Source organism: Nannospalax galili, unplaced genomic scaffold (assembly GCF_000622305.1).
Source record: "Nannospalax galili isolate Female #2095 unplaced genomic scaffold, S.galili_v1.0 scaffold87, whole genome shotgun sequence".
Classification (NCBI taxonomy): domain Eukaryota; kingdom Metazoa; phylum Chordata; class Mammalia; order Rodentia; family Spalacidae; genus Nannospalax; species Nannospalax galili.
In genome coordinates, this window is record NW_008360320.1 from 3,698,957 (window position 1) to 3,708,704 (window position 9,748).

At 38.7% G+C, this 9,748-nt stretch overlaps 1 protein-coding gene and 1 non-coding gene across 6 annotated transcripts in view; one reads left to right on the plus strand and one right to left on the minus strand.

Moving 5' to 3' along the window:
* Mbd5 (methyl-CpG binding domain protein 5) overlaps window positions 1-9,748 on the minus strand; it is a 505,686-nt gene that overhangs the window by 96,099 nt on the left and 399,839 nt on the right. For all 5 annotated transcript variants that reach the window (XM_008825173.2, XM_008825172.3, XM_029559701.1 and 2 more), the window contains one exon: window positions 4,182-4,354. The gene's annotated coding sequence lies outside the window, so the exon portion shown is untranslated. The remainder of the gene's footprint in view (window positions 1-4,181; window positions 4,355-9,748) is intronic.
* On the plus strand, window positions 3,838-3,909 carry LOC115068777. The gene has a single exon (XR_003848125.1). It is a non-coding gene; the product is annotated as a small nucleolar RNA SNORD83 (small nucleolar RNA).

Genomic DNA, 9,748 nt, shown 5'->3' on the forward strand with positions numbered 1-9,748 from the left:
ATAGGAACTGGAAGAGCGGCACTAATACAAGGACCACAATACTATGCAGATTTACAGATGGCTGTAGATGAAGATATTAGAACAATAGAACAGTCAATTACCCTCTTGGAGAAATCTCTAACCTCCCTCTCAGAAGTAGTATTACAGAACAGGAGGGGGCTAGATCTGCTTTTCCTCAAGGAAAGAAGACTCTGTGCAGCCTTGGGAGAAGAATGTTGCTTTTAGGCTGACAACTCAGGGGTTGTTAAAGATTCTATGACTAAACTCCGTCAGAGATTAGATAAAAGACAAAAAGAATGTAAATCCAAACAGAGATGGTTTAAAGGCTGGTTTAATAAAAGCCCCTGGTTAACTACCTTAGTATCCACGCTAATAGGTCCCCTAGTAATTTTTCTCCTTCTTTTAACTTTTGGACCATGCATCCTCAATAGACTGCTACAATTTATCAGAGACCGATTATCAGTAACTCAGGCTCTGGTTCTTACTCAGCAATACCATGCTTCAAAAAGAACAGAAGATCTATAGATTTTAGGATTAAAATCTTACTATAAGAAAAGGGGGGAAATGATGGATCCAAAGCCCCCAGAATAATGGATTTAAACTAAAATCCCCCAGGCCTGAGAAAAACTGTACAAGAAAGTAAAAATGAAAAATATAAAGAAGTAAAAATAAAAAATAATTCTAAAGAACAAGCTGAGCTGACCTTTTTCATGCTCTTTGCCCAAGCTGGAAATCATCCCAGAAATTCCCCCTACCTCTGCTTGGCACATAGCCACCGCTTTTCTGCTTGGCACATAGCCGCCGCTTGTCTTTAAAAGAAACCTGTGAACTGGGCTCTGGACTTCTGTCCTCCGAGTGAGGTGGGAGTCCGTTTTGCAAAACGCCAATAAATCCTCATGCTTGTGGCATCTCCTGATTTGAGGACTGAGTTATTGGGGTGCGACCTCCCGTGAACGTTGGGTACCCCAGTCTGGGGGTCCAACATTAGGAGAGTTAGCTGGTGGTGCAGGCCCAGGGAAGAAGAGAGGGGTGAGGGCAGGGCCAGGACCAGAAGCGGTGCTCCTGGAGCCCAAGAAAGGGATTGAGTTGGTCTGGGTGAGAAGGATCAGGAAGCAGTATTGGTTCCCCAGGTGTCTGGGGCCCCAAGACTAGGGATGGTGCAGGGCCCAAACTAGGAGTATAGAATGGCGGGGGGGGTGGAAGGGGGAATGTGGCTTAGGGGGGCCGGGCGTGGAGAGCTGCGCTATAGACTTACCCCAAGAGGCCTGAGGATAGTCGGTTATTTTCTTTTTTTAAAACATATTTTATTATTATTATTTTATGTGTATGTGTATATTGCCTACACGTAGGTAAGTGCACCTGTGTCATGCAATGCCTGCAGAGAACAGAAGAGACTGTCAGATCCCCTGGAACTGGAGTTACAGACAGTTGTTAGCTGCCATATGGGTGCTGGGATTTGAACCTGGGTCTTCTGCAAGAACAGCCAGTGTTCTTAACTGCTGAGCCATCTCTCCAGCCCCTATTATTTTGCTAAAATATTTTTATTTTTAGACCGATAGAGCATATTGTTTATTTCTTCCTCAAACAACGTACTTTGAAGTATACTATATGCATTATGTTTAGCCAATTAACAAAAATTATCTCACATAATAATCATTTCCGTGATTTGAGCATATAGTATCTAATCACTATAGTTTTTTTCCAAATTAGAGTATCTTCATTAACTAAAGTCATCTTTTGATCCAGTGGATCTCTTCAAGTTTATTACTTCCATGTAAATGTAATCCTGTCTCCTTTGACTAATATCTCTTGCTTTCTTGTCCTTTCATAGCCACCCCAGCCTTTGATAGCCACCAGTAAACTTCTGTGTGATAAATCAACTTTTTTATATTTCACAAATGAATGAGATCATGTAGTGTTTATCTTTCTGTGCCTAACTTACTTCATCTAAGGTAATGTCTTCTGGGTTCATCCATGTTGCTGCAAATGCCAGGATTTCATCCTTTTTAATTGCTAAATTCTATTTTACTGTGTATATATCATACATTTCCTTTATATCCATTCGTCTGTTGATATATACACAAAGTCCATATCTGAGCTATGTGAATAGTGCTACAATCAATACAGGAATATGGACTTCTTTTCAACACACTGGTTCTGTCCTTTGGATATAAGCCCAGTCCTGTGATTGCTGCGATATAGGACAGTTCTGGTTCCCTGAGGAATCTTCACATTGTTTTTCTATAATATCTATACTAATTTGCTTTCTCACTAACTGTGGGGCTCTCCTTTTTCCACACCTACTCTGGCACTCATTATCTTTTTCATCTTTTCAATAACAATTATGCTTGCTGGAGTGAAATGGTGTCTCACTGTGGTTTTAACTTGAATTTCTCTGATTATCGATTCTGAACATATGGTTCATAAACTTGCAGGCCATTTGTAAGTTCTCTTTTGAAAAAGGGTTTTTTTCAGGTTATTTGCCACTTTAAGATTGGATTATTTGTTTTGCTCTGAGTTTTTAAAATATGTTTTGAGTAATTATACTTTTGTCAGTTGTATAGTTTGCAAACATTTTCCCATCCTATAGGTTGTCTCTTTATTCTGTTGATTGTTTCTTTTTATGTACAGAAACCTTCTAGTTTGATTCAACACCATTTTCTATGTTTTTGCTTTTTCTATCTGTGCTTTTACAGTCCTATCTTTAAAAAAAAGCCCTAGCTTTGCTCAATGTCATGAACCACTTCTCTTTTCTTCCAGTATTTCATAATTTCAGATCTTATGTTTATGTCTAAAAATCATTGTAAGTGAAAAATCAGGTAAGTCTTAAAAAGGAGACAACAATTTAGTCATTGAGAGATATATCCAAAGGTCTGTCTGTCTATCTATCTATCTATCTATCTATCTATCTATCTATCTATCTATCTATCTATCTATCAAATCACATGGGTCCAATCAATCTCCAGCAAACATGATAAAACATAGGATAACTATGGTCTAATAAAATGCTGATAAAATCTTGCAAGGTATAAGTGGAAGGAAAATGCTTCTGCTTGTATTTTGGAAAGAGGAGTCTCTAAAGCATACAAGCTACAATGAAACAAATGATCTTTTATTGTGCTTAAGCTTACATATCAGAAACAAAATGAGTAGTGCTATCCACAGATGTTCTGTGGGATCATAGTGAGTGGCTTGAAGAGACTTCATTTAGCATGGAACTGGCTACTTACTGGAGTGCTGAGAATGGCAGTGAGAATGTGGTTACCAAAGGCAAAGCATTCCAGTTGGAGGCTTGGAATAAAATTTCAAAATCTCAAAATGAAGTAACTTAGAGGTCATATCAAAGTGTTCTAGTCTGTTTCTCCATTGCTGTGACAAAACACTCTGACCACTGCCAACTTGCGGAGGAAAGGGTTTATTGGCTCACATCTCCTGGGTCACAATTCATCAAGAAGCCCAAGGTAGGAACTCAGGATAGGAACCTGGAGGCAGGAGCTGGAGCACAGGCCATGGAGGAATGCTGCTTCCTGGATTGCTCCCCTGGCCCCTGCTCAGCCTGCTTTCTTATGCAACACAGGCCCACCTGCCCAGGGGTGGCACCACCCACAGTGCTCTGGGCCCTCTCACATCACTCAACAATAAAGAAGGTGCCCCATGGACATGGCCACAGGCCAGTACAATAGAGGAACTTCCCCAACTGAGGTTCCCTCTACCCAGGTATGACAAGTTGACAACTAAAGCTATCCAGCACACAAAGAAAAGTCAAACCTGTGAAAATATAGTCTCTAGCAAATAAATTTAAAAATATAACATGACTTACAAGCAGGAGGACTTTGGGCCAAATCCAACTTAAAAAGAGTTTGGTTTGTTGCAGTATTGACTTTTATCTATCACCCTTGACTGATGGCTTAAAAAAGAAAGAGTTTTGTTTGTATAAGATGTAGAATCAGGGCGTGGTGGCCCATGCCTGTAGTCCCAGCACTTGGGAGGCAGAGGCAGGTGGATCTCTGTGAGTTCAAGGCCAGCCTGGTATACATAGTGAGTTTCAGGACAGCTGGACTACAGGGAGACCCTGTCTCAAAAAGAGCAAAAAAAAAAAAAAAAAAAGATGTATAATCACAATTTAAGAACAATATTTAATTTAAAAGATTTCACATAAAAATATAAACTTCCTGTTTTACCTGAGAAACTGGACAGTGTGGGAACACTAGGTCAACATTCCTGCCTTGCCACAATTATCTGGAGCAGAGCAGTGGTTGCTCCTCCAGAAAGGGCTTGGGTCTCCACTTCACACCAGCGGCTTCCTGCTTCATTCCACCAGGCTGGCCTCTGCAGGTATTTGTGTTTCCAAGGTCTGGAACAGAAAAAACCTTCAGGTAAGGGTTGAAGGACTTACTATAGCCTCAAGAAGAGGTACAATTTACTCCTATTCATCACTTAGCCTATACTTTCATTTCTTCAGAGGGGCAGATGGTGGGCTCTGGGCAAGCTTCATTTATTATCAGTATGTGTAGCAACACCATTAAGCTGGCTACATGGGTAACTGTCTCAGGAATAAAACTGAGCTGGCCCTAAGACCAGGGTGATTCTTGAGTTACTGAATATATGGAGCAGCCCCAAACAACAAATTTTCTTCATTGTTGGCAACATCACATTGGCATTATCTCCAAAATTCAACTGGGATTGGAAAATTACAGAATCAAATTATATAATTTACTCATTATTAAGATAAACAAAATGTTACTGATTTTACCCTGCTTTAAATTTTTTTTCTATTAGTAAATAAGAAAACAAAAACAAAAGCCAAACCACAGTACTCTTGTGCTTCTACTCTCTATTCGACTTTCAGAGACATTGGTTTTTCCTCAGCTTGGGAAAAATTATATTTATAGTAGTTTAACTTATTTTGTTCTAGTTCTTTGGCACTGGAAAACCTTCTGAGTATTTTATAGAATTTGTAGGTTCTGATAGTGATGTGGATAGTAGGTATAAGTATTTCAGTCAGAAAACAAACTCGTACACAAAGAAACTACCTGGCATGGAAATTCAGTTTCTGTAATAATGATGATATGTGTTAGACCAGAGGCCCATGCCTCTTGAGAGGAATGGTGAACTCCACATCCTGGACCCTAGTTATTCCACAGGGTAACCCTCATCTGCAGGGCCTCCCTGACAGCCAGTCTACTGCTTTTTTGTTTTCTTTTGGATCAGTGCCACTTGCTTCCAACAACATCATTACTGGAAAACCAGAAATTACTTTGGGCCAGGTGAGGACAGGGGAATGTGAAGGACAGAATGTGGCAGCATCCTTAAACACTGCTGCTCCTCTGAAAGCAGGCAAGAGAGACAAAGGAGTAGGTGAAGGGACATGAGACAAAATTCAATGGCTTTTTCAGTAATCCTTATATACCAGAGGGACTCTGTGCATTATATTTAATGTCTTAAGTATTCATGGGCCACCACATTTATGTGATACACTGTGATGGCCACTGGAAATCCCAACATGAGGAAAATACAGTCCACAGCTCAAGGTACTTACTGCCTGGGCAGGGGAATGTGTATGTGTGGGTGGGGGGCAGTCAGGTAACACTGCCCGGTCCTGCAATGGCAGCCAGAAATGTGGAAGGTTCAAGGAGTACAAAGAATTAAGCCAGTTCTCAAGGATAAGTGGCACTGTGTGCTAGCTACATCTAGGGCTGTATTGAGCTTAGAGAGGCAAAGAAAGGTTGTCAGGGGACTTGAAATTTCAAATTCATGTGAAAGATCTCCATCCCAAAAGACTAATAAAATGAATTTACTTTTCTTCCTAATGATAATGCTTCCAATATTGTACTCAGTTTTAGTTGATAAGCAAACATAAAGGTCTCATTTTGTCAGACCTTTAACCTTGGGATGGTGATGAAGCATTAATTAATCCACAGGAAGCTGCGGATTGCCCACCCGATTCATGAAACAGAACGTGATGATGTGATATCTACAGAGCTATCTTGCCGTATCTGGGAAAAGTACCATCAAAGCATGATGATTCATTTCAATAAGAAAGGGATAATAGAAATAAATGCATGGAAGCAAGAGCCCATAGGAAAGCTGGGTGCAGTGGTGCATGCCTGTTACATGCCTGTAACACCTGGGAGTTGGGAGGCTAGGGCATCCAGAGTTCAAAGTCAATTTTGGCCACAAAGAATTTGAGGCCAGCTTGGGCTATAGGTGATTCTGTTTTAAAAACAAAAATAAAGAAGCAAACAAATAGGTCCAAAGGAGCTAGAGATAGGTACAGGAGTATTAGATAAAGCAGTTTCAAGCTACTGCAAACTACATTCTTCTTTATAAAGAAAATCCATGAGTGATGTAAAAGTGATGACTATGGTGCTAATGCTAGCGAAATGCACAAATAATATTAGACCTATATTACTAACTTCTAGAAACAGTGTTGAATACTTTATACATACATATGTTAACTCATTCTAGCTTCAGTACAATCCTATAAGGGTTATCATTCTATTTCTTTATTCTTTGATCATTTATATCCCCTTCCTTTTATCCTTACTATTATCATTGTCTAGCATACTCTACGCCCCACTATTTATACTTTTACTGTTTGCTTCCTCTGACAGGTAAGCTCTGAAAGCACAGAGGACAGAACAGTTGTCTCTAGAGACAAAATCTTTGGTATGTTTTTTGCCTTAAAGTAAATAACTCCTTGAAGAGTAGCTTTGTAGCACATCATTTTTACTTACCATGACACCAAATACTTTATATATGTTGGAGTTAAAAATATTCGCTAAGTGGATCATGAGCACAACTGATCATTCAGCATATCCGGGCCAGGCTCAGCCTTTAGTCATCATAAGACAGAGAGCTACAGAATATACTCCCTGTCCCAAAGAACACACAAATAGAAAACAAATAGAGGCATGAGGAATACCTAGGCATAAAATGACAAGTCCTCACATTTTATTATTTTCCATTCTTCAATTATTCCTTTAAACTATAACCATAGAGGCAAAGTTCTTATTATTAATAAGTTAAAAACCAAAGAGTAGCATACAAACGCATATATGGTGGCTAAAAATACCAACTGACTGCTCTTTCTCAAACAGCACAATATTAGCCTCACTAAACATTATTGGAAATGTTCATAGTGTTCAACACTATGCCTATGCATGTGGTGTTCTTTGTACATAGAAAGATTACCCTTGCACACTTTCTTTTTTTTTACATTTCATTTCAGAGGCAGGTGGATCTCGGTGAGTTCATGGCCAGCCTGGACTACTTAGTGAGTCCCAGGTCAGTGAGGGCTGCAGGGAGCCCTGTCTCAAAAATACCAAAACAAAAAACAAACAAAAACAAACAACCCCCCGCAAACAGAAGCATACTTCAACTTAATTCTCATATCAGAATCATAAACAACAAAAGAAATTCACATGCCAAAACCACAATGAAACAATAATAAAATGGAAAGCCAAAAAACTATGTCCCCACCGAACTCCACCAATTCAGTAGAAGAGGTCTACAAGGAGAACCCCTAGAGATAACCCAAGACACTGAATTGAAAAGAACAACCATAAACACGATCAAGGAATTCAATGAATTTAAAGAACACACGAACAAACAAATCAAAGAACTAAAAGAAGACGGGAATAAACTTTTGAATGAATTCACAAAAGAGATAGAAACATTGAAGAAAACTCAGGCAGAAATGAAGAAGGAAGTGTAAAACTCAATAAGCCAACTTGAAACAATAGGAAAAAGCCTCACCTCTAGAATGAATGAAATGGAAAACAGAATATCAGCACTGGAGGATAAAGTTGAAGAATTGGACCACTTAAATAAAGATTTTGGAAAATTTAAAAAAACACAGGAATGGAATATGCAAGAGATGTGGGACACCATGAAAAGGCCAAATCTACGGATCATAGCAATAAAGAAAGCAGAAGAATTTCAGGTTAATGGTGTTCACCAGATCTTAAACAGGCTTGTAGAATAGAATATCTCAAAATTAAGGAAAGACATCCCCATACAAATATAGGAAGCACATAGAACACCAAATAGACAGGATCAGAAAAGAAACTCCCCATGACATAGTAAAAACACCAAATGTACAGAACAAAGAGAGAATACTGAAAGCAGCAAAAGAAAAACAATAAGTCACAAACAAAGGAAAGCCCATCAGAATCACAGCTGACTTATCAATGCTAACTATGCAAGCCAGAAGAGCCTGGACCAAGGTATTTCCAGTACTACATGACAACAGATGCCAGCCCAGAATACTATACCCAGCAAAAATGTCTATTATAGTTGAGGGGGAAAGAAAAATCTTCCATGACACGAATAGCCTGAAAGAATACATATCCACAAAACCAGCCCTTCAAAGAACACTTGAAGCAATACACAGAGCAGAGAGAGAAACAAATAAAGTGGAGAAAGAAAATAAATAAAGGTATGATCAAGGAAACACAAAATTAGAGAAACAAACAAAAATCAATATGACAGCAACCAATACACATCTTTCACTAATATCCTTAAATATCAACGGACTGAACTCCCCAGTCAAAAGACATAGGTTAAGTGAATGGATTAAGAAACAAAATCCATCTCTTTGCTTTCTGCAAGAAACCCATCTCACCTTCAAGGACAAGCACTACCTTAAGGTAAAAGGATGGAAAAGAATATTCCAAGCAAATGGCACTAAGAAACAAGAAGGGTTGCAATTCTAGGATCTGACAAAATAGACTTCAAAGTAAAACAAATCAGAAGAGATAAGAGGGTCACTTCATTCAGATCAAAGGAACACTTAACCAAGAAGACATTAAAATCCTTAACATATATGCACCAAACTCTGGTGCACCCAAATTCATAAAAACAATACTACAGGACTTAACCCCAACTCAAACAATGCCATACATCAAATGGGCCTAACAGACATTTATCAAATATTCCACCCAAGCACCAAAGAATATGCTTTCTATTCAACACCCCATGGAACTTTCTCCAAAACTGACCACATACTGGGGCACAAAACAACCTCAACAAATACAAAAATACTGAAATAATTTCATGCATTCTATCAGACCACAAAGCAATAAGGCTCAAAATCAACACTGGATGAAGCCTTAGTCACTACACGAACTTGTAGTTCGATCGAACACACTCCTAAACAATGAGTGGGTCAAAGGAGAAATTAAGAAAGAAATAAAAGAGTTCCTGGCATTCAATGAAAAGGACAATACAACACAACATAACCTCTGGGACAGATTAAAAGCAGTCCTAAGAGGGAAGTTTAGAGCTCTAAGGGCCTACATTAAAAAATTAGAAAGAGCCCAAATAAATGAACTAACACTTCAACTCAAGGCACTGGAAAGGCAAGAACAAATGAAACCCAAACCCAGCAGAAGAGAAGAATAACAAAATCAGAGCAGAAATTAATGAAATAGAAACAAAGAAAACAATACTAAGAATCAATGAATCTAAGAGCTGGTTCTTTGAAAAGATAAACAAGATTGACCACTAGCCCAATTAACCAAAAGAAAGAAAGGGAGCCTCCAAATCAACAAAACCACAGATGAAAGGGGAAACACCACAACAGATACCCAAAAGATCCAGACTATTATAAGGGAATATTTAAAAAATCTATATGCTACTAAATCTGAAGAAATGGATGGATATCTGAAATCATGGGACCCTCCAAAGTTAAACCAAGAAGAGATCAACAGTTTAAACAGACACATAACATATAAGGAAGTTGAAA